Raw genomic sequence first — 25,587 nt, 5'->3', positions numbered from 1 at the left:
CTTGGAGACACAATTTTGATAAATAAAAATATTTGGCTTTATGTGCACTGTGTCAAAGATGTTTCTTGCTGCTGACTCTCTAACGACTTTTCTTCACGGCGTATGGACATATAACATAGCAACGACAAGTGGTATTGGACTGGATACGGTGTATGAATCTGTGCTAGTAGCAAACTTGTCATTGTAAAAGAACAAGTCAAATAGATAAAGGAAATGACTTTCATTGGGTAAGTACTTTAACGATATTTTATTGAGTATGACTTTGATACAGATCAAAACAGCGTCACAATGCATCTAGTACAATACAAGTTCGAAATATCTTGTAATCTCTCGCGGTTTCTACTTTGCTCTTAAAACAGGCACTGAAAAAGAAAATTAATACATAACTTATTAAAGGAAACCATCAAGATTATCTTGAAGATTTAAGAAACTGGCGTTCTATTTCTCTTATAAGGAATCCATAACAGAAAAGGCTTTGAAAACACATACACTAATAACAGGTGCGTGTCAAGCGAAAACTGATTTAAAACTGCATGCGATTAGTTCATTTAAATCAATCCCTTATTATCATTATTTTCCGTTTGTGCAAAATTGTTATCGACATCTTTAAAATCGAAATTAGAATCAAGACTTTATAAATAAAGTGCAGGTAAAATAAAACGTCTATGAACACTTTTTTTTAAAATGTAGTTGTGTTTTTTTGTTTTTTTTTGTTTTTTTTTTGTGTGTGTGTTTTGTTTTGCTTATAAAACGACAAATGAAGACTGGGAATTAGTCTTACCGATCATGCGGTCATTAGTTGCAGTTGGAGTGTTCAACTGTCTTCCATCCGCTTAATCGTTCCCAAACCTTCATATAGCAATGATACGTCCGCCCAATCTGAAAAAGTAGTTCGGTCATAAAATAACACATTTTTTTATCACTGTCCGTCATATTTGTTTGTCAAGCTGAATATTAAACTCTGTTTCAAATATGGTACACTCGAATGATACAAATGCAATGGAAAACACGCCTGCTTGACTGCTTCGCATTAATTTTGTTCGTATTTAGTGTTGAAATGTGTGATACATGTACTCTCCTTAAGTTTCTCAATAATTTAATTTTTCTATTTTTAGATGAAAGCAAGTTCATACAAAACTTGTTTTTGTCAATTTTGTAAAGCTACTACTTACCCCACCAGGTATTTGGTATTTGACCTTTACTCTAACGTGATACATTGTTCCCTGTACTACCTGGAAAAAGAAATCAAACACGTAAGCTTCTTGTTTTATTAAGATGCTTTTTCGGCCTAAATTTGCATTTTTATCCTTGATTATATACTTACTTTCAATCTCTGTTTACGTACTATAGGTACTGAAACGTCAATATGTTTCCTTATTACATACTCATTTTTAAATTCCGATAAGTTTCAATGGAACCTAAAACGTCAATATTTTTCCAAATTGACGTTCAAATTTCATATCGGGTGTGTGACGTCATTTATGACGTCAGTTTCATGTATCTTGTCACGTTTAAAAGTTCTTTAACGACGATATTTTCAGTTTTACTCGGACTTAATTAAGAACAAATTTATATCATTCATATAATGATATTAAGTATAAGTGCGTACATAATAAATATATTATAAGACATGCAACGAGAAATATGCACTCGTTCTTTCGCGGAATAATACTGCGCTCCTAAAATCGATACATTTATATTTCTCGATACAAATCTAATAACCTATAAATACTGACGTCCGGTACGTGACGTCTTGTCGCATTAGAACGTTCATTAACGACGATATTTTCATTTTTACTGCGGTTATACCGGAACTTTATAGCGTATATATAATATCAACTAGATAGATGCGTATGTAATAAAAAGGTTATTAGCTTAACATTAAGAATTATGCATAAAAAGCTCCTAATTTATGCATAATTTAGGAGCTTTAGTAGCGCAATATTAGTCCGCAAAAGAACGAGTGCATATTTCTCGTCCGATAAGTATTTTATACATTTCTTATGCAAAACTGCACATGGCAGAATCCTGTAGCCCATGCTGATAACTTGAGTGTGTACAATGAACAGTTACTAGCATGTTTCATCAGGTTCCAATATCCAGAGCCCTCCAGGCAATTTTGTTTGTATTGTAAGACACGCCAACGACATTTATTCCCTTTATACAGAATTGACAAAATGTGCCCGAATAAGAAATGATTTTACCAGAACAAAAATACAGTCTTCAGTACTAGCGTAAATTAAAAATAATAATGCTACTTGAAGGTCATTCTCAGCCATCAGATGTTCGTCAAAATCCCTCTGGTATGCGAGAATGCTTGAAGGTAAACAGTTCTATATTCAGCGGCCTCCGGTGTAAGATTTTTAACACTGTCGGTTGCGTGAGACAGATTAGAAGGTTCGCAAAACGATCCATGATGAAAGATAGTTTTTCTATTGTTTCAAATCAAGCTTTTAAGACTTGCAGCCATACAAAGAGAGTATTTTCCGTGTAAAACATCACCTTTCTTTAATCGATGGGCGAGTCAGGTTTAAATTGCTTTAGAAATCATCTAAAGTAGATATCACAGTTGTCTGCAATGTTCGAAAGTGGATTGTATACCACATATCTGTGTTAGAAAACCCATAGACTTGACGTTGAAAAAGTATCTACATTCTATTTTGTCAACAACTTGATGGACTTAAAACAAACAAAAACAAAAAAAAACCCAAACGATTTTTGCTAATTCGTGGCCACGAAATATATCTAAGAAAAAAAAAACAAAAAAAAAAACGAGTTTTTTGTCAATTCGTGGCCACGAAATATAACTTAGAAAAAAACGAAAAACGATTTTTGCTAATTCGTAGCCACGAATTAGACAATTTTTGTTTTTTTTTCTTAGTTATTTCGTGGCCACGAATTAGCAAAAGTCGTTTTTTGTTTTTTTGTTCTTAGTTGTATTTCGTGGCCACGAATTAGCAAAAATCGTTTTTCGTTTTTTCTTACTTATATTTCGTGGCCATGAATTAGCAAAATATCGTTTTTGTTTTTTTTTCTAAGTTATATTTCGTGGCCACGAATTAGCAAAAGTGGTTTTTTTTTGTTGTTTTCTTAGTTATATTTCGATGCCACGAATTAGCAAAACTCGTTTTTTGTTTTTTTCTTACTTATATTTCGTGGCCATGAATTAGCAAAATATCGTTTTTTGTTTTTTTCTTAGTTATATTTCGTGGCTACGAATTAGCAAAAAAAATCGTTTTTTTTGTTTCTTTTTCTTAGTTATATTTCGTGGCCACGAATTAGCAAAAGTCGTTTTTTTCTTAGTTATATTTCGTGGCCACGAATTATTAAAAATCGTTTTTTTGTTTTTTTCTTAGTTATATTCCGTGGCCACAAACTGGCAAAAAATCGTTGTTTGTTTTTTTTTCTTAGTTTTATTTCGTGGCCACGAATTAATAAATTGTTTTATTTTCTTAAGTATATCTCGTGGCCACGAGATAACATTGTTTGTTTTTCGTTTTTTCTCAGTTATAACTCGTGGCCGCGACATAAATTAAAATAAAAAAATCCGATTTCCCCTTCATGCTTCCGTAACTATCCCCTTTCAAATTTTGTTGACTATTTTTTTTTACTCAAGGCTTGTAAATCATTTTTAATAATTTCAGAACTGGTATAATTCCAGGAAACTATTATCAAGAAAGGAAAACCATGCCCAAAGAATCCAGCCACTCCAAACCGTAACTCGCAGCAACTTGTAATAACTTCCTTTTCAGTAAATATTAAAAAGGTTTGAAGGGCAGATGTACAACACAGTTCCTTTACAAAATAATTCCTTTAATTTCCTAATAAATTCCTTTGAAAATAAAAAAAGCTATTATAAAACATCAAAAACTATAAAGCAGTTTTATTCGGATATTAAGTATAGCGCCATTCTTTATTTTGCATCAGTTTTCTACTGTGTGATTAACACGGTACTGTACTTTGACTTATTACATTCGTAGTTTTCATAGTTTACTGTCGACAGACTGGTTTTATAAATGAGTTGTATCGTGTTGCCAATGAATCACTATATTTCGGTTGTTGTTTTTGCTTACAACCAATAACAAAATTTCAAATTTTCAAAAAAAAAAAAAAAAAACAACCTGGCATAAATAAGATGTGCCCCTTTCATTTAGATGTTTAGGATATAAAAATTCAGACTCACTTGTCTTTGCACGCTCTCGATCTTCACCAAATGATACCCACGTCCAAGTTTTCTAACTGCAAAACGAGCTATTGTCTTCTCTTTGACCGTGTAAGCAAACACTGCGTCCAAAGCAAGAGCGCAAAGCAAAACGCAAATCAAGAGCCTCATATTTGCACAGCAAAATACAGATCTCAATAGACGTGATCAGGTTGGCAAGCTTATATAGGCAATAATATGGCACAACCTGCAGCTGCCGTTAAAAATGAAAAATGACATGCCGTTTGTATGTCAAAGCAGTAATCCCCAAGTAAAAAATCTGTCGGCATTTTTAGTACAATAAGGTATCGTACATCAAAATGTTCGTTAGGGTAAATGGAAATCAGCCAAGTGGATACCAGGTTGAAATATCCTGATTTAAGGTTGCACGAGGCCATAAAATGTTGTATAAATTTAAGTCAAACGTAAAATCTGACTTAAATATGTAAATGGAGTGGGAAATTCAACTACATAATATAATTTAAGGATAAAATGTAATTTTCATTTAAAATTAAAGACTTAGAGGCCCTAAATTAGGAGTTTACTGCCAGTCGACATGTACATGATGATCAACCTCCGTATGTTTTAATCTACGTTTTATTCGTGTTTAAGAAAGGGATGTTTATCCTCCATAATATCAAGTGCATATATAAAACTAAGACTCATCATATTCCATTTTCTTTGAATTTTAATATATAATTCATGAGACCCCAAGGGGAGTTACAATCAAAGTGAACATTTTTAAGTGGGCATGCTACATATAAGCCTTGCACTATCAATATATTAACATTCGCCTTATTCTTTTCCATTGAAAATTATGACGTTCATTTTGTATCAACAACAAAAAGGAAAGGCGCCAAAGTTACAACTCTGTTTAGTGATAACTGACCGCTGTTTTGACGATGTCCGCGTATAGTCAGGGAGAACGTTCCTTAGATGACGTCGCAGTTGTTCCGTCTGGTGAACAGAATGACCGGGGAGCTAATTCATGGATTTTTCCTGTATTGTCCTTCATTTCGCATGAACCCTGAAAAAATCATTTCTTAAGTAACTGTGTAAAATGATTTTATTGCAGCATCACATTCTTTTGAGGTCTGGTAACACTAAAGCTGAGACTTTCGCAAAACGCATCGATACAAGTGTGAAAACCCCCCATAAAATACTAGTATACTTTTTCTGGTGTTGGTGTCGACTTTGTTAACATCAACGCTTTAGTTAAAGATTTGCATGTTAGGACATATCTCAGCAACAATTGTGCTGGATCAAAACGTTACATAAGGCTTTTTTGTCATCAAACCTACGGAAATAACCAAATCAAATAACTCCAGGCTGAATTTATTATATATATATTATAAATTATGATCCTTTTTTAAATTAGAAATTTGGGTTAAGTTTTGCATGTAACTATCAAGCTATATCTCTGAAATTTATTGAAAATATGGCGCTTATCTGACTGAGAAAATTTGGTTGAAGTTTTGAATGCAAGTTATTGTCATTACCATAATGAATATTAATTTATATAAAATTGTAATAGTTTGAAACACAGTTTCGTAAGTCTTGCCCAGTCATTGTTCTTGTTTAACTTAGAAGTTGTCAACCAATCGAGCGCGCTGTCTTCTGGACAACTAGTTATCAACGTATATCCATGTCCAGGCCTTGTGTTCACTAAATAGTTTCAGTCTCAGCTGAGTTTTTTAATGAAACTTTATTTTTCGTTCATATCTAATCTGCATGTTTAGTATTAAATGTTAATTTTTTGGCTATTTTCAAGTTAGTATTCAGTACTGATGGTCAGTCTCAATCAGAATTAAATCTCTAAGTTCTTGTAACAATTGCTATCAAACTTTCAGTCTCAGTCTCGGCTGTGACCAAAACATTGTGAACACTGGGGCCAGAACAGGCGTTTTTCAAATATCTCTTGTTGAAACTTGATACGCCATAAGACTAATTGAACCTGAAGTATACCGGACAGATTACAATATAGAAAACCTAGTTTGACATCACACGTAAACGTTTGCAATCATGTCAACATCACATACAAAAATATTTTGCAACATAAAAAACTTTCAACTTATTATAATTTAACAGCTTGTTCAATTTATTAATCATTCAACAATGTCAAGACCTTTACGGATATTCGGTATTCCTTACTGACGATCGAATGTTTGTGTATTGAAATGTAATTAATTCGAATACATGTTTCTAAGGTGGTAGTTACATGACTTACAACACAGACAAAGGCATGTAACAAAGGTCATGCATAGACTATTGCGGATGTTGCATTTTTACATTTCGTGACTTTATTTAAGAGCATGAGGCTAGACATAAAATCTCAGGGACGAATATCTATTAAGAAAAGCGGCGTTCGAAGAAAGAACCATTCCCTAAAACAATAACCCCATATCCGTGATTGGATGAATGTATACACGATTAACATTACACTTAAAATGATAAGCCAAATAAGATGTATAGACAATGAGAAAGAAACAAACACAAGGAATACAGTTGGGTATCGATTTGGAATAGTTAGTAGCAAAAACATCATTGGGGAATTAAACCAGTAAAAAGTGTAGTAAACCTTCGATTTAATCCACACAATGTTATAGAGTTATTTTTTCGAAAAGTTGAGCTGAAACTACATGGAGTGATAACTATTCCCATTTTGACTGATTTTAGACACCTCAGGTTGGTATTTTTACCCTTTCACTAAGAAGGCAGGGAAATCCCTTCGCCCGTTCTTTTTTACATAACAATGCTTCTTCTCAGGAATCCTTATAAGTAAAACCATCAAAAAATAAATTTACTTATTTTATTATCAAAATCGTCCGGATCAAAACTGTCTATTTCTATTAAACAAACAGACTGTTGCCGCAAGACAATAAATGTAACATACTGCTGCTCGTATCATTCTGGAAAATATTAAAATTTTCAAGCCCCTTTGTGGCTATTTCAAAAACTCCACCTACCAAAGGGGAAATTAAGCGTACGAGTTCATGTGAACATTAGTGATCCTTTTCAGGTAATAAATAACTTACAATAATAAAATGTATGTATCAGCTGTGCAGTGTCATTGTGACGTTTACTGAAGTGGACATACTAGTGTAATATTAGATGTGGTCCATGTGGTACTCTAACCGCTGACCTCCAAGTGGAGCAGCCGAAACTTTAAATACTTGACCAAATTACATATTTAGTTTGGTTAGAAATAACATTGACTTGTCTCTCTAACTAGCTGGATCAAGTGATCAGATCGCTGCTGGGGGTAAATTCTGCTTGAAATGTTATAACAATTTCACTAAAAAATCAGATGAATAAAGAACCCTGTATAAGATGACATTGTTCATGAATTGAGACTTGCTTCATCAAGACGGGGCACATTTAGAATTAATATGGTCTTGGAACATACTATTGCATTCCTTACAACCTATTACAGAGATGTGATTACTCCGATGCGTATAAAATGGTGAATCATAAATCATGACATACTAAAAACAAGGATGAACATCCAACAGGGAAAGTCACGTTCCAAACACGCAGCCTCCCCAAACGTTAACCCAGCCCGCGGACGCGAACAAGACCAACAGATACACACTCTCACACAAAGCAAACACACTAGGACAAAACAAACAAATAAAGGAACATAGTGGGGCACCGCCTTGGAACGGTCAGTGGCAAAACCACCACTGGGGAGTATAAACTTGTTAATGGTGCACCTAACCTCACTCTTACCCCTGCCATGTTCCAAAGTCACAGGACATAAAGGTTATCCCCGCAAGGTGAAACCCTAACATCTCAATAGCAACAGAAGGCAAAAAAGAAGCAACGTTACTGTCGCAAGCTCATTTTATATGTTTAATGAATGTTCTTGTAGTTAAAATTCACCAGTAGTCAATGAAATCACAAATTTTTTATGAAGTAACATAGGAGGTTATTTTATAATCAAACATAGATACAAATTTTTCCGGACTTCTTTGGTATCAGTCATCATTTAAAATGATGTCTCAACCATAATGATACATACGTTATGCCAAAGAATATGGTAATGTTTCTGCCGTTTCTGGGTAGAATAAACTATTATGCTTGCTCATTCATGCTGTTAATTCGGGTTACATTTTATACCATATCAGCGTGGAAAACCTTACCCAAAAGCGTATATAACAGATTGATACATCCGTTACCGTATTGTAGAAATATCACAATTTAATTCATTGTTTTAATGCTCTTAAAGACGAAGTTCATTGTCATATCTGATAGCTGATTACTCTTTAGGAAACAAATATCTATGAATATTCTTTATGAGCATCAAAGAAGGAAATGGTACATACGTGATCGATACATACGTTACTGAAATATTTAAAACTAACTCCTACGTCAGCATACGTCAACAGTGACGCAGGGTTTCATGTTTACAAGCTTTTTAGGCCGCCAACTTTTAGTTTTGATAACCTTTTATCACGTACACATTGTAAACAAATTCAGTTTTGAGAATTGTATGCTATAGCTATGATAAGAGAATAATATCACATCGTAATATATTTTCATATCTAATAATTTTTAAACATAGAATATACTTATTATTTTCAAATGAAATCATTACATATATACTAATGTATATAAAAGTAAAGATACAGTGTGTACGAGTGATACATACGTAACCAAAAGTAACGTATGTATAATTTCAAATAAAAAAAACATTTCTTTTTTTGTGTGGCATTCATAATGTAGTAATAAAAAAATTTGAATATCATGTTCGGAATATACAGGATATGAATAGATAGAAGTTATGTTTAATTTTGAACGGGTGCCATTATTTATCTTCAAAGTTGATTTGACAATGTAATTCAAGTTCCATTTGATCTGTAATTCATTTAAATCAATCCTAATGCTTCAATTCATTCGTACAGGAGGGATTTTATATCGTTTCGTAGAATTTTGACGATTACATAACGCAGATTCTTATTTTTGTACAGCAGGAGGTTACATGCCAGTGTAATTGTACAGTAACGTATGTATTTGCTTTGAGAAAAAGCTATTTGTTGTCGCAATGTTGTTTATTCTTCTTTTCTGCAGTTCACATGATATGCATAACTGTCTCGATTGTGATTAAACATCTTAAAACATTTTCTTTATTATAGTTTTGGACCAATATACTAGAAATTTAAGACGTACATAAATTTTAGGGCAGTATCATAGATGATTGAATTCATATGAGATTACACTATTGCCCATTAAAAGTAATACAAAATTTAATGTTGTTGAAACATATTCAAAGGGCATATAAAAGATTTTATTAAATTAACGAAAAGTGGTATCGGTAAATACATTGTACATGCATAATTTACTTAACTGGTACATACGTTAACCTTGAGCATACTCACCGATTTTGTGTTATGTATGATGAAAATATGATAGAATGTTCTCAAAGCTGTTAAAATGACTGTAAATATTCCAGGACTTTTCCGTCAGACAAAAGTATTGTTTGCATTACGTTTAAATTACATAGAAAAAAAAACTAAAAACAAAAAACTGGTTTAGTTCACTCTGAATGTTTAAATAAAATTTGATTTCAATTCATCTTGTTAGTTTGATATACGAAGCCGGAAAAATAAATGCAGTTTGTATAATCAGTATGTAGTTAAAATGCTGGTATATTTTCAGCAGTTCTACTAAACATACCGACACAGTTAACCGCGTCACTGTTCCCGAAAACAGTTTCTTTTTAAACACTGGTGTAGTCACGTATGTATTTTGAAAACCCTCAAGGAAAAAGTGGTGATGTTTTTTAATGTATCATATCTTTCTTCAGAGAAAATTTTCATGGTTGTTTTTTTTGTGTTTAATCTAGGTATGTTTTATTTTGGAAATGAAAGCACCTTACTTGTATACCTCAAAATTATTTTTTTTCAGATTTTTTACGGCCTATTTGCGCCTAATTAGTGATTTTGGGTGTATTACTTCCCCAAAAAAGCTTTTAAAATGTTTGAATTATTATATACCATTAGGAGAAAGGCATCTGGAAAATAAGGTGTAGTTCTTTTATAAAAAGATGTTAGCAGTAGTGTTTTCAAATCATAATATTAAGATTTAGATTCGTTTATTTATAAAACTTATGGAACTAGATGTGTTGATAAACGTATTTTATGATACTGCTTTCACCCCTGAAATTAACATGTATGCTTTTACACATAGTGGGAACTCCAAAAACATTAGAAGCATAGGCACCACTTGTCAAAACACAAATGTAAAAGCACATAGTGTAAACCCTTCTATACCAAAAAGAAATTTACAGATAGTTAAATGTTGGCAAGGGATACTATATTAAATACTTGCTAAACTTTTGGCTTTCAGAACATCACGTGTCTGATAGACAGGCGGATACCTTTTAAATCTTACTACATTGAGCAAGAGATGGTTATAAATGATTACCAAAATATTATTTTATCAGAATTTTACTTGATTGTCTCTGAAAAAGAGCGAAGAAAAAGGTCACTTGAAGAAGTGAGCTGCACCTTATCCTCTTATTTTCGTACCCTGTTCCTTACCATCAGACAAAAAACTGTGTAATTTAAAATTACAACTTTTAATCGGCTCCAGACTAACCATGAAGGAAATATATATTGAAATTTTACTTCTAATCAGAAAAAATAACTCACAGCTATTTGAATAATTAGGAAAAAAGACCATTTTTGCTAATGGCACTATTCCTTATCCCTTGTTTAACGGAGGATTTTCCATCGATTCAAATCCCATGACCAGCATTCCAGACAAATTACAGCACTGTTTCCAAAGTGAAAGGTACCGGTTGATAGAAAAAACAGTGGAGCAGGTTGATAGCCATGTGTAATGGTCCAGAAATCCTTAAAAAAGAAAAAAAGTAAGAAAAACTCACATTTTCAGTTTTGGACGCCATTTTGTTTCGGTGGTAAGGAGTAGATCGAATACCCCCCTTGTATCTAAAGTTTCAAAATATTTTTTTTAAAAACCCCGAAGGGGCCTCGATTTCCAAAATAATTAATCTGATGAACAGAGTTATTCATATCATGATAAATTTAATATAAAACAGATACACATTTCACCAAATAATAATAAAATTGAAATGTTCAATAATTTCCCTTAAAATGGAGAAATAACTTATTGTCCCCTTTTGGGGCCCCACAAAAATTAAAAATGGATTTTTGAGCCCCGTATCTACAGAGACATTAACAAATGTTTTGAGATATGATACCATATTGGACTAAAATTGCCTCTGGATTTGTTGAGCAGGCCTCTTTTTCCTAGTTTGCCTACTGACTATAGCCCGTTTGGCTCTGTAACATATGTCATGTTGTCATGTATGTCACATGTGGAAAGATTTATATCAATCTGCCAGCAACTATTACCTCACCTATCGCTACATTAATCTTAGCCTCTACAAATACCACGTGACCATAAAAATCACATGACAGTTTAAAGGCATTTCAAAATTTTTTTTTCATTATTTAGTTTAAGATTTTAGTTTTTGAAATTGTTTTCTGTATCAAAGATTAAAGGCTAATGTGGATGATAAATGAAAAATTAAAGTCCTAACAAAAATCTTGATAAAATGGGTACTGTTTCCTGTAAGGGGAGATCACTGCATATGGAACTGACATTAAACTTTCCATTGAGTGGTCTAGTGGCAACCTCTATATATTTAGTTCTGGTTTTCCGGAAAATAAACTCATATGTGATTCGAATATAAAAAGAATATTAGGTTACTGTCAAGTTTTTTTCTCGTCTAATTGTTAATCAAGTCTGAAATCGTGACATGCTTTCCCATCTTATTTGAACTCGTCCTCGAATCTATATGAGTATGTTGAATTAGGAGTGTCGAAAAACTAACCAAGCAATATAGGCACGATCCCATAGCAGGCAAGAAATGTCACATGATGAGAAGGAAGTGCAGCAAGTCCGGGTCTCGAGCAAGAAGCCCCGAAGCTTCACCGTTGAGTAACTCACCGCTTTCAAATATTCACTCCAATGTTATGCAGAAATTCTATACAATGACACAATTCACCGCTACATTGTAATTCGTCGTAGAACTTTTTACAGGAATCAAAGAAAACCATAATCTCGAAGCACAAACGTAAAGGGCCTTGGTTAAGCGCCAAATGCCACGAGAGGAGATAATCGTGCAGCCAGTCCGGGACTTTAAAAACTGTTTCGATGCTCTAATGACGGGGCTATAGGGCGCCTTCGTATTTCCTCATTTTATACCGAAACTGCAGACTGGCCAATTAAAAAAACCAGATTTTAACAAATTATTGTTAAAGCATTTAGTAAAATATGATTAAACGTTTATAAATTATTTTTATTGATAAAATGTACAAAGCCTCTGGTCTTTGATCTTATTTTGAATTAGTAAGTATATTATCAGGGTACACATAGTAATTAAAACTTTAATTAAACTTTTAATCAAAAGTTTGCTTATATCGGCACGTCCATCCGGTATAGATTCATCCGATATGTAGAATCTAATGTAACTATCCCTCATAAGTGAAAATGTTACTTCTGTAGATGTTGAATCGTTATAAGGATGAATGTCAAACATTGTCCCTTGTGTTAAATAAATTTTATTTTTTTTCTTATACATAGATATTAACTGATCAGTGTCAAAGTCCTCAGCTGCCTCAGCTGCTATATTTATTATATTACTGCTAAATTTACCAAAAAATAGATCATCAATACCATCCCGAAACCTATCATTCCACCACCTAAATATAAAATGTGATATTGGGCTTTTAATCGGTTTATCCGGTTCACCTATGGGCCTGGCCCCCGTTAATAAAATATTAATATCTATTATATAAGTTCCGGTTTTTCTGGCTATAAACACACCCTTCAAAGTCACATCTAGTACATCTATTTTATATTCTTGGTTTGTGTTTATAAAATCTTTATAATCTACGATAATTCCAGGTCTTAATTGAAATATATTTAAATAGCCCAGACCGCCCAGATCTTTATATGTTGAATATATCCAGGCACCATGACGGTTAAAATACTTTTTCATTTTACATAATCATAAAAATTTTTATTATAGTATTCAAAGAGAAACACTTCATGTTTTACTTTTTCTAGTTTTTCTTCTATTTTCCTGTTTTTCTTTTAAGTTTTTAAGAATATTTCAGCTAAATCATCAACTCGTTTTGTTGTGGCAACTTCAGAAGCAGATAAATTGTCAACAGTAACCTTTGTTCTAGCTAATTGTGTTTCTTTTTTTTTAAAAAAAACTTTTTTTAAATTTTGTAATTTTTTTGGGTTTTAAAGGGGAAATTTCTTCGACTTTTGGGGGTTTTTTGGTTTTTGTATTAGCGTAATTATTGGGGTATTGGCAGTGATTGTTTTTCCTTTTTTAGCTGATATTAAAATTTACAGGGGGCCCAAAATATTTTTTATTTTTTTAATTTTATCTTTAAAATTTTATTTTAAAATTATCTTAATTGCTTTTCTTTTTTACGGAATATTTCAACTACAGATCCAAATTTTTGTTTTTTTTTTAAATTTTTGATAAAAAAATTTCTTTAAAAAATCTTTTGTAAATTTTTTGTAAAATTATTTTAATTCTGTTTATTTTAAATTTATGACGGTTGTCAAAAATTTATAATCCAATTTCTTTAATTTTTTTTTTAAAAAGGTAATCTATTTTAGAATTAATTTTTTTTAAGGTTATTAATGTTTGAAATCAAATCATTCCCTCTTTGTGAAGCTCCTTTTCCCCATTTCAGATTTTATTTCTGAAAATTTTATTTAAAAAATGTATCGATTAAATTTTGTTTCCCCCCTTTGGGTAATTTAAAGTATTTATTTATTTTTTTTCGGGTTCTGTTTTCTAACTGATCCCATATTTTAAATTTTTCTCAGCTTCAAAAAACTTGTCTTTTATTCCCTTCATTTTAAATTTCATACTATCTTTTTTTTTCCCAAAAATTTTTAGTGAATAAAAGGGTTTAAATTGCCCTAAAAATTTTATTTTTTTTTATTTTTAATCTGTCAAATCAGATTTCTTTTTAAAGTTCTTTAATAGAACCCAGCCCTGGGCTTTCATTTCTTCTTCAATTTTCCCCCTTGTTTTTAAATTAATTAAAAAAGTTTTTCTTTTTTAAAATCTTTTGTTAATTCTTAAATTTTTTTATTTTCTTTTTTGGGGTTTTTTGTTTTATATTTTTTGATTCTTCAGTTTTAGTCATCTTTTACATTTTTTGAATTTTTTTTATAACAAACCGTTTTTAAACTGCATCGTTGGGTTTATCTGGTTTTCCTGGGTTTTAAAAGGGTTATTACCCCCCAAATTCTAATGCTCTGTTCATTGTGTTATCAATTTCCTTATTTTTGGGGAAGATACGATTCCGTTTCCTTTTTAAAGCTTTTTAAATTGTTTTTTGTAGAAAAATTCATTTAAAAACAATATAAAATTTTTAAACTTTATTTTTACTTCAGGTTGATTAATTTGTTTTACATCATTAAAAATTCCCATTATATAATTTTTATTATTACCAGTAAATTTTTTTTTTTAAAAATTTCCCTTGGGTTTGCCAATTAAAAAAAATTATTTTTTTAAATTTTTTTTGCATTAGCAAAGTATCACGTTCTATTTTTTGGGTTCATACAAATCCTATTTTTTTCCCATTTTACCTGGTTTTAAAAATTAAAATTAATGGGGAACGTTAATCCAAATTACCTTTGTTTTTTAAATTGTAAGAGGACTTAAATAAATAACAAAACCAGTTTTTGTGACGTCCTTGAATAAATTTATTTTTTTATTTCATTTTAAAAACTTTTTTTTCTTAACATACAAAATCATAAAAATTTTTTGCAACTTTTTTTTTTTCCCTGATTAAAATTTTCTCCCCAAGGTTAAATTTTGGGTGGGGGGTTTCAGCGGAATATTCAAGTATTTCATTTGGATCTTTTTTAATTTTTTTTGCAATTTCTTTTTAATGATTTTTAAATCCTGATTTTTTAGATTGTTTTTAAGTTTTTGGGAATTAAGTAAAAATTTTAAAATCAAAATTTTTTTAAAAAGGTTTTCAAAAGTAAAATGAAAAAAATTGAAATTTTTTTTTTCCAGATCCTTGACGACCCAATTTTAAACATCTAAAACATAAATTTGGCAAAAAAGGAAAAAATTGTTTAAAGTTATTAAATTTTATCTTTTTTTGTATCATAATTTGGAATTTCCATTTTAAATATTACATTATTTTACAATATTTTAAACTTATCTTACTTTATTTTAAAATTATTTTACATTATTTACATTATTAAATAAATGAATCAAAATTAATAAAAAGTTTAAAAAAAAAAAATTATTGGGCAAAAAAATGAAGTCTTAGAGAAGAAAAAATGAGAGAAAAAAATAAAAAAAACTAAAAAATGGGGATATGTATACTAAAATTTTTTAACCCAATTACTAAAAAAATTTAGAAAGTCAAAAAAAAACAATTATCAAGTCATTAAAAAAAGCTTTTTCCGGAATTAAGGAGTTTTTAAACGTTATTTCCCCAAAAAAGTTTTTTTGAAAAAAAAAAAGAAGCAGAACAAAAAAACAAAAATTGGAGAGAAAACGGAAGAACAACCACCCCCGGGGAAATACAACAACCATTACAACCTTTACCCCCGGAAGTTTACTAGGGGGTTTGGGAAGACCCTTTTCCGAAAAACCAATGCGATTAAAAACCCCCAAAAAGATTAGGGGTTTGGATGATAAGTGATGTTTTTTGAGCCCACTGATGATACAACTGAAGAATCAGGAGAAAGGGCCCAAAAAAATTTTACAGTTGATTTTAATAAAAAAAATTGATTTAAAACTTTTGATACAAAAAAAATAAAACACACCAACAAAAATTTTTAATTTTTTTTTACAGCAAATCTGAAAATTCCTAAATAAAAAAAATGATTAGGAAAAAAAGTAGAGGATATCAAAAAAAAATGAAGGGATGAAATAAAAAAATGGGTAATAAATTTCTGGGGGCAATACCGGGAATAAAAAATTTCCACAATCTTGTTTTTAAAGCAACAAAAGAAATTTTTTGCTATTCGGTTTAATTTAAAAAAAAATAGAGGCGTTTTCATTGATTTTCCCTTGATCAAGGAAAAAAGTAAAAAAAATGGGAAAAGGGGGGGGGGGGGGGGGGGGGGGGGGGGGGGAATAAGTTTTAAATTTATAACCCTTTTTAAAAAAAAAAGTTTTACCAAAAGGAACCAAATCCCGGAAATTTTTAATTATTAACTTAAATAAACTTTATGGTCAAAATAAGTTAATTGCTAAGGATAGAAAAACGGGGAAAAGAAGAAATTAAACACTAAAGAAAGATGATAAATTTAATTGATTTGATTAAAAAAAAGATAAAAACAATAAGAAAAAGCTTAAAATTCATTCAAAAAAATTTTTAAAATTTTTAACAAAAAAATTTCAGGTTTTCCCTATCAAAAAAAAAGATCAATAAAATTTTTAAAAAAGAAAATTGGGGGAAAAGGGTTATGAGGGTTTTGCCCATGTAACCAAAAAAAATTTGGGTTAAATGACTTGGATTTAAAATTTGTGGTTCAATTTTTGGGGAAATAATAATGAAGAAAAAAAAATTTGAAGGTTTTTAGAAAAATTTAAATGAACTTTTAAAAATGAATTCTTTTTTTCCCCGAAAAAAACCATGAAAATTTATAAAAAATTATTTTTCTTGAATTAGTTTTTAATTAAAGTTTTAATTATTTTAAAAATTGAACAAAAAATATTTTTTAAAATTCTAAAACATTTTAAAGTTAAAAAAAATTACTCCGATTGTTTTTAAAAAAAACAGTTTTGTCGTTTTTTAATTTTAGTTTAAAAAAAAAATTTTTACGTTGTTTTTTTGGGATAGTATTAACACAAAGCCTACTCTTGGCTTAATTTGGTGAGGAAAAATGCAATAAAAGAATTCGTTATCAAAGGGTTTAAGGGATTAAAAAAAAATTTTTTTTTTAAAAAATTTTTTTACAAAGGGTTTTCCCCTTTACATTTTCACAGCTTTAAAAAATTAAAATTGGGGGAAACATTAAAAGTAATGATAAATTATAAATTTGAAAAACAAAAAAATTCCCTCCAATAATTTTGGAATTTGAATTTAGTATTTTAAGATATTAAATTTAAATTTTCAGAAAAATTTTAAGCTGGATTTGGAAATATCAAATTTTCTTTACTTTGGCTTGGATTTGAAAAAAAAAAAATTAGCAAAATGAATGGGGAACAAAAAACCCCAAAAATTTTAACAAAACCCTGGGGATAAAATTTTTATATTTCATTGTGATCTTTTTTAAAAAATTTTTCATTTGTTGATGGAAATTTTCATGATTTTAAATCTATGCTTTAAACTGAAATTTTTAACCCAAGGGGGCGTAACCCTTTTTACAAAAAAACCCAAAAAGGGGGTTTATTCGAAATTAATAAATATATTAAAAAATTTCAATTAGAATATATTTTAACAAAGTATTTGGTAAAATTTTAATTTTTTTAAATTGATTAAAAACCAATTTTTAAATTAAAATTAAAAGAAAAAATTTAAAACTAAAAGTTTTAAAACTTTTTTTAAAATTTTTATTTTTATAAAATGTACAAAAAAGTTTAGGGCAAAAAAAAAAATATTTATTTTGTTGATGCTAAACACGGGGAAAAGGGAAATCAAAACACAAAAACAGGTATCTTTGACACTTTAACGAAATTAATTCAACTTAAAATTTTGCACAGCTGGGAAAAAAACTTTGGAAACAGCAGGAAAACCCGCAAATTGAAAGTGGAACAAAAAAGGTTTTGGGAAAAGAAGTTGGAAATTTTGCTCCGCTAAAATTGTTGAAAAAAATTTAAAAAAAAAACCCGCTTCCCGCGTTGGGAAATTTTTAAATTGGGCCCAAGGAAATTTTTTAAAAAAAGAAAAAAACCCTAAAAAAATAAAAAATAAGGGAAAAGGGGAGGAAAATTCTATAAAATAAATAGAATATTGTCAGGGGTTGGGGCTTTAAACTCAACAAAAACTTTTTAACAGATTAAAATTTTTAAAAAATAAAATAAAAACTAAAGGTTTTTAAATTTTAAAAAAAAATAAAAAAAAAAAATAAAATAAAAAAAAAAAATAAAAAAAAAAAAAAAAAAATATTTTTATATACTTTTTTAAACAAAACAAATTGTGAAAGATATGAATTAACTTTCCCAATTTAAAAGGGTACAGCTTTAAATCTGTTTGGGAAAATAATGTTTTAAACACCAAAAAAAAAAAGGATATCACTTTACAATTAATGATAGAAGTTAAAATTTTTTTTGATTGGGGTTTAAAGGGTTTTTTTTGAAACAAATTTTAAAGTAAATAACTTTCCCGAAGTAATTTAAATTTTGTTTTTTGGAGATCAAATTGCTTTAATTAATAATTTCAGTTCATTAATTTATCAGTTTGTGGTTAAACAAAAAAGGAAAAATTGTTTTTGATTTTAATAATTTTATACAAATTAAAAAATTTAAAAAAGTTTTGGTTTTAACTATCTGAAGATTAAAGTTTAAAAACAACTGGAACAAAAGAATTTACTATTTAGAATTTTAAAAGATTTTTGCTGAAAGCAGAAAAAAAAAGATAAATATAATTTTTGGGGTTTGCATCAAAGAAAAAACATTAATCGAAGGGGGGGTAAAAAAGGGTTTAAAAAAATAAAAATTTTTTTAAATAATTAAATTTATTTTTTCGGGGGTTTTGAAACTAAAAATTTTTCCTCCAAGTCAAATTCCAAAAAACATGCAAACTTCAAAATGATGAAAGAATTAATTTTTTTGAGCTAAAAGCGCTGTTCTGGTAAGTTATTTTTAACCCAAAAAAAATTCTAGGGTTCCACGTTTGGGTTTTTTAAAGAATTTGGGGGGGATCTAATTGTATGAAAGATTTAAAAAAGGGAAGATGGTCAACCTTAGGGAAAAGAAAAAACAACTGATACCGCAAAACGGGCATAATTTTAGAATTTTCCGCTGGGATAAAAAAAAACCACAACATTTTATTTGTTTTTTACAACGACCTGATAAAAGTAAAGCACCCAAAAAAGGGAAACCACATTTATTAGATAATTTAAAATTGATGCAGCAATGATATATACTTGTATTTTGAGCTTTGTCGTCTTGAAGTTTGGGGAATGGTTTTTTTTTTATCCGAAAAAAGAAACACAATTTTATCAAAAAATATATATGATGTTTAAATTTAAAAATTATTAAAAAACAAAATAATAAGGGGCTACTGGAAATCTGCTAAATAGATCAAAATTTTTAAAGTTTTTTTGGATTTTTTCATTTTAACTTTGGGAAAATAAAAAGGGAAATAACTACGAAGATCCTAAGCAAATTTCATTAACAGCTAAAATTTAAAAGTTTTGGCCGGCCCGCAAATGTCCGTTTTTTACCAAAATTTTATTGTATGAAGAAAAAGTTGAAATAAATATTTGGAAAAGAACCCTTTTTATTGTTTTTTAAAAAAAATAAATATTAAAAAAAAATAAATATTAAAAATACTAAAAGTCTCAAAAAAAATTGAAAATAAAATTTTAACCTTTTCGATGGGCAAAAAAAAAAATTTAGCCCAGCCCACAAAAAACAAAAAATCCCCTACTTTTAGATTAAAAAATAACATTTTCTGGAAACTTCCCTTTCTTTTAAAAAAAAACCAAATTAATCAAATTAAAAAAAACTGTTTTCAAAATAAAGGGATTAGAAAAATTCAATTTCAAAAAAAACAAAAAGGGACCCCCCCGTCAAAGTCAAAAAAGGTGGATTTTTAGGAGCTTTTTTTCTGGTTTTTTTTAGGAAAAAAAAAAATTTTTTTTCCCAAAGGCAGCAAAATTTCTCCAAAAATATTAGGCCCCCTTTTGGCTTTTTGGGCTTTGTCGGGGTAGCCATTCTGGTGTTTTGTAAGTTTCCCTTTGGGGGAAAGTAATATTTGGTACTAATGATAAGAGAAATATTATATTTGCCCTAAACTTCACCTAATCAAAGAAAACCCAAATGTAGGATCTGGAGTGGGTTTAAAATTTAAAACCCAAAAAAAAAACAAACGGGGGGTTTTTTTTGGGATGTTGGGGGTGCTAGTTAGGAATACCCCTTTTATTTTCATCTTTGTTAAGTGGGGGAAAAGGGCTACCAAATTTATTCTCAAAAAGGGGGACCCTTTACGACGAATTCCTTTTAGTAAAAAAAAAATTTAAAAAATTTTTAAACAAAAAAATATCTAACTTTGAAAATTTAACAAGGGTAAAAAAAAATTAAAAAAATTTAAAAAATTTTTGGGGGGTATTTTTAAAAAATAATTTATTAAAAATTAAAAAAAAAAGGTTGAATGTGGAATTTTAAATTTGGACGGGCCCCTGTTGGCCGGGAAAAACATTGGGGGTTTTTTACTTTAAAAAATATGTATTTCGATCCTTTTTGGGCTTCCCCCCCACCAAAAAAGTAAATTTAAATTTTAACCAAATGTAAAAAAACAACAATGTTCCCAAAATCAAGACAAAACCCAAATAAGCTTTGTGGATATTATTGTTTTTTTTTCATTTAAAAAATTTCAAGATAAATTTCCATTGTATGATTTATTGTTTTAAAATACTTAAAAAAAAATAATCAAAAGGGGAAATGAACAAATTTTTTTAAATTTTTTTTAATAAAAAAGGGCATTTTTTTAACGGAATAAATTTAAAATAATTTTGGGGAAAATTCAATAATATAAATTGAAAAATTAAAAAAAATTAAAAAAAACAAAAGGGAAAATTAAAAAAAAACCCCTTTTTTTTTAACAAGTTATAACCCCCAAAATTTTTTTATGGGGATTATTTCAAGGCAAACTGTAAATGTAGTTGGGTTTGGGTTTAAAATGGTAATTTTGTAAGAATTTAAATTTTTTTTTTCTTAATTATTCTTGTTGATGCAATTAAAAATTGATAGAGGAGAAGCTAAAAACAATTTTGAAAATAAAAAAAATGTAATTCCTTTAAAAAATTTCGATGGAAAAAAAAGAAAAAATGAATCATTTCCCATTAAAATTTTGCCCAAAAGAATTTAAAAAAGGGTGATGTTTTTTATATTAAAACTTTAAAAATTTTTTTAAAAAAATTATTAAATTTTATGGTTCTATAATTTAATAAAAAAATTTAATAAAAACTTTAATAAAAAATTTAATTAATTTTTTTGAAAAAGCAATGTATCCCCTCCATTACCCAAAAATATTTTTTTTATCATAAAACTATAAAGATGTTTTATTTATAAAAATAACTGGAAAAAAAATTGTTTTTATTAGAACGAATAACTTTAAAGGTGTGATTATCTTGGGTTGAATTAAACAAAGTATCTTTATAATTTTATGAACTATTGTTTTCTTAACAACAAGTTTTTTAATTCCTTTACATTTTTTAATGTTAACTTCATTTTCTAATAAATATGAATACATTTTACTTCTTAATCCAACAAATTCAACAATTACTACACCGGCAGCTTCATCTTTAAATTTTCCAATTACTTTTTTATTATTATCGAAATAAAATTTTGAGTTGTTATCGTAATCACTATTATCAAATAAATCTTTGTCCTTATAAAAATCCTCATATGCATCTTTAGTTTTTATTTCATAACATAATGAATCAGTGTCAGTAAACAATAATTTACAATTACCCTCGTACTTTTCCTTAATATAATTATAATGAAAATCATACATTAAATATTTTGATAAATCTAGAATGCACATTCCAACATAACAAGGTCTGTTTAATAAACAAACTTTCTTTTATTCTATGAATACCAAAAAGGTTAGAGTTAAACATCGTTGAACTAACAAATGAAGGTTTTTGGGTATGTATTTTAATAAAATATTTTCATCATGTGTTAATTTAATATTAACCCTCTTGCGTAAATTCTCCATCGTCTTACCGAATACAGAGTTGTTCATTAAACTTAAAAAAGTCCTTTTCAAATGAATTTTTTGTTTTAGATCTTTTTTGAGAAATTAAAATCAATATTTTTTTTAAAACCAAAAAGACTTTTGGGTAAAAAGTTAATTTTTTTAGTATTTTTGTTATTTTTAAACCCAATTGGGGATATAGTTCAAATTTTATAATGAAAAAACATTTTTTTGTTTTTTCATTAAGTTGAACCAACTTTTTTACATTTTTTTTTCCCTATTTAAAATTTCTGTTTTAATATTTTTACATAATCAAAACCCATTGATCTGGTTTTTTAAATTTTTTTCAGGGGGCTAAAGGATAACCCCCAAAAATTGGGGGGGTTTTATGTAATTTTTTTTGGATACCCAAGATAAACCTTTAAATTTATAAAATTATTTTTAAATTTTTGTAATTAATTTTTTTAAAATTTTTTTTTCGGATAAAAATTTTAAAAAGTTTCCAGAGGGTAAAGGTTACACATACCCAACCGTAAATTTTAAAGGGCGTCGGGGTACATAAGGGTATTCCCTTTCTTTTTTTTGAATTAAAAACTTTCAAAATTTTTATTGTTTTTTTACTGTATCTTTTTTGAAAAATAACTTATTCCTCCTCTCAGCCTTTTTTTCAATAAAAAGATACATATCAATTTCTTTTTATTAAATCTAATTTAATTCCAGCCCCTTTTTTAAACATTGCATCCCAAGCTAACCCGGGACAGGGGGTTAATGAAAAGGGTTTTAAATTTGTAAACTCTAAACAAAATTTTTCCCAAAAATTTTTCAAAAACACCCTAAAAGTAATACGCCCATTTTTTAAAATAAAGATCATGAAAATTCTCCTATTGTTTTTTTTTTAAAATTTTTTCCAAAACTTTTTTTAGCAGGTTCATATTCGATGTAAAAATATTAGTTTTCATTTAAAATTGAATAAAACTCTTCTTTAAAAGGGAAATTTTGTTTTTTTAAAATTTTTTTTAAATGAATCCATTTAATAAAATGGATAAACCCCTTTTTGTTTTTAAAATTTTCCTATATTTTTTTTAAAATTTTCTTAGAAAATTTTTTTAAAAATTCTGGAATTTTTTTAAACTATTATCCAATGATTTAAAGAAAAAAAAATTGGGGAATGAATAAATAAAGCCCAATCCAGAAACCATAAAAATGCCATATTTTTTTTCCCAATATTTGTTAGAATAACATTAATTTTTTTTTGAATTTTCCAATTTGTTGCATAAAAAAAATTGCCCGTCAAACCTTTAAATTATAAATAAAAAATTTTTTATGTTTATTTTAAAAAATTAATATTACATTCTGAGTGAGAAATTCCCCTCAAAATTTTCCTGTTAAATCACCCCAAAACGCGTACTGGCACTTCACCTTCAAATATATTTCTTTTTCACAGATATGAAAAAAAACTTTTTTTTTTTAAAATTTCGCTTTCATTTTTTTTAGCCCATTCTTATTCTTTGTTAAAATTTGAATTTTATTTTTTTACAATATTCCTCTTCCTCAAACATTTTTTCAATAAATTTTAAAAACGCATTAGGACCTCTATAAAATCTGGGGTTTTTTTAGTATTTTTAATCGCCCAATAACAAAAAAAAACAACTTTTTTCCCCGAAACCCCACAATCTATTGATTTTGATTTTGGTTCAGTAAATGAAAAATTCTTTTTGATGAAAAAGCAGTTAAAATTTTTTATTTTATTGTTTCCAAAATCAGAAATAAATTCCCAAAAGGTACTTCTAAACCTTTAAAATAATTTTTAAATTGTACTTACCCCCTCTTTTTTGAAATTTTTACACCTTGGTTACCATTAAAAAGCTAAAGAAATTAAGGAATTTTTTTTAAATTTAATATTCTTTTTTGGGGAAAAATTCTGAAAAACATGATTTCCAAAAATTTTTTTTTAGTTTGATTTTTGGTTTTTATTAAACATTAATCTATTAAAGTTTTTTACCCCAAACAAATTTTTGGACTGGGTCTCGGGTGATTTACATCCCCGTTTTTTTTATCTTTAAAAATTACAAAAAGGCCACAGTTTTTCTTCGTATTGATTTTTTGGGATAGTACAATGGATAAATACTTTTTTCCCATACCCAAAAAATATTAAAAAAATTTCTTTTAAAACCCTTCTTTTTTAGGAATTTGTTTTAATGAACGGAAAAATTTAATTCCATATAATAAAAAATCGTTTTTTAATTTTTTTTTTATAATTTGAAACTTTTTTCAGAATGCTTTTTTACAGGAAATTTTAAGCAAAATGCCCACCATCTAAAACATTCTTTAAATCATAAATTCTTTATATTTTTTAAAACCTTTTCTTTTGGATGTTTAAGGGTTTTTGGGAAATTTCAAAATTTAACGTGAACCCAACCCAAATGGACTATATTTTAAAACTATTTAATAATGAGCACCCAACTGTTCTTTTCCCTCCAGCCACCCCTTTTTAAAATCCAATTACCAATTCTATTTTTTAATTTCTCAAAAGCTTATGTAAATTTTTTTTTAAATTTCATTTGTTTTAAAAATTTCAAAACCCTTTTTGATTGAAAAAAAGCTGATTTTATAATTTATCATTTTTTATCCATTTTTGAAAAAATTTATTTTTAAAACAACGTTTTTTTTTTATCCCTTTTAAAATTTTTAATTTTTTTCAATTTAATATTCATAAAGTCGTTTAAAATTTTAAAAAATAAATTGATTTTTAAAAATCTTGTCTATATTTTTTTTTTAAATTTTTAAAATTTTCTTATAAAAATTGTTTTGAAGATCTCTCGTTTCCCAAACTATATATTATATTTAGAAAAAAAAATCACAAAGGGAAAAAAAAGGATTAAAGAAATAATTAAAAAAAAATAAAATAAATAAAGTTTTAAATTTCTTTAAATAATTTAAAATATTAAATTTATATCTTTTCCGCGGGTTTTTGATTTTCCACTTTTAACTTGTTTTTTCCTTCCCAGCACATTGTTTTTTAAACCCTGAAAAAAATATTAAGGTCTTTGGTTCGCAAAAGTGTTTTTTATATGTTTTTTCCTTCATTGTGTCACAATGGGTTGCAAATAATTTTTTTTAGGATTTTTTTTGAAATTTTTTGGGTCGGGACAATCAATAATTTTTTTCAGCATTTTCTTCTTCTTTAAATAGAAAACCGCAGTTCCATTCAAATAAATTTTTTTTAAAAAAAAGGGAAATCTATAACATTTTTTAATTTAAAAAGGACAGTTTTTTTAAAATTCCCTCGCTAACTATTTAAATTAAGTTTTGATTTAATAACATTTTTTCTTTTAAAAACTTTTTTATATGAATTTTTTGTCTATTCATTATTTCTCCTAAAGTCTAAAAATAATTTGGCATAATAATTCTATCTACCTTTCTTTTAACCATCTATATATAAATATTTAAAAAAAAAAATTTTAAAAAAAACGCACCAAATAAATT

General features: G+C 28.2%; 1 long non-coding RNA gene across 1 annotated transcript; it reads right to left on the bottom strand.

Annotated features, from left to right (window-relative positions):
• Positions 1–230: 230 nt before the first annotated feature.
• On the bottom strand, positions 231–4,343 carry LOC123534089 (uncharacterized). Its single transcript, XR_006682938.1, has 4 exons — positions 4,184–4,343; positions 1,173–1,232; positions 782–879; positions 231–362 (listed from the first exon to the last, which is right to left on the bottom strand). It is a non-coding gene; the product is annotated as an uncharacterized LOC123534089 (long non-coding RNA).
• Between the last annotated feature and the right edge of the window lie 21,244 nt (positions 4,344–25,587).

The sequence above is a fragment of the Mercenaria mercenaria genome, chromosome 12 (genome assembly GCF_021730395.1).
Source record: "Mercenaria mercenaria strain notata chromosome 12, MADL_Memer_1, whole genome shotgun sequence".
Lineage (NCBI taxonomy): Eukaryota > Metazoa > Mollusca > Bivalvia > Venerida > Veneridae > Mercenaria > Mercenaria mercenaria.
Note: the sequence above shows the minus strand (reverse complement) of the source record. Positions and strands in the feature narration are given on the sequence as shown.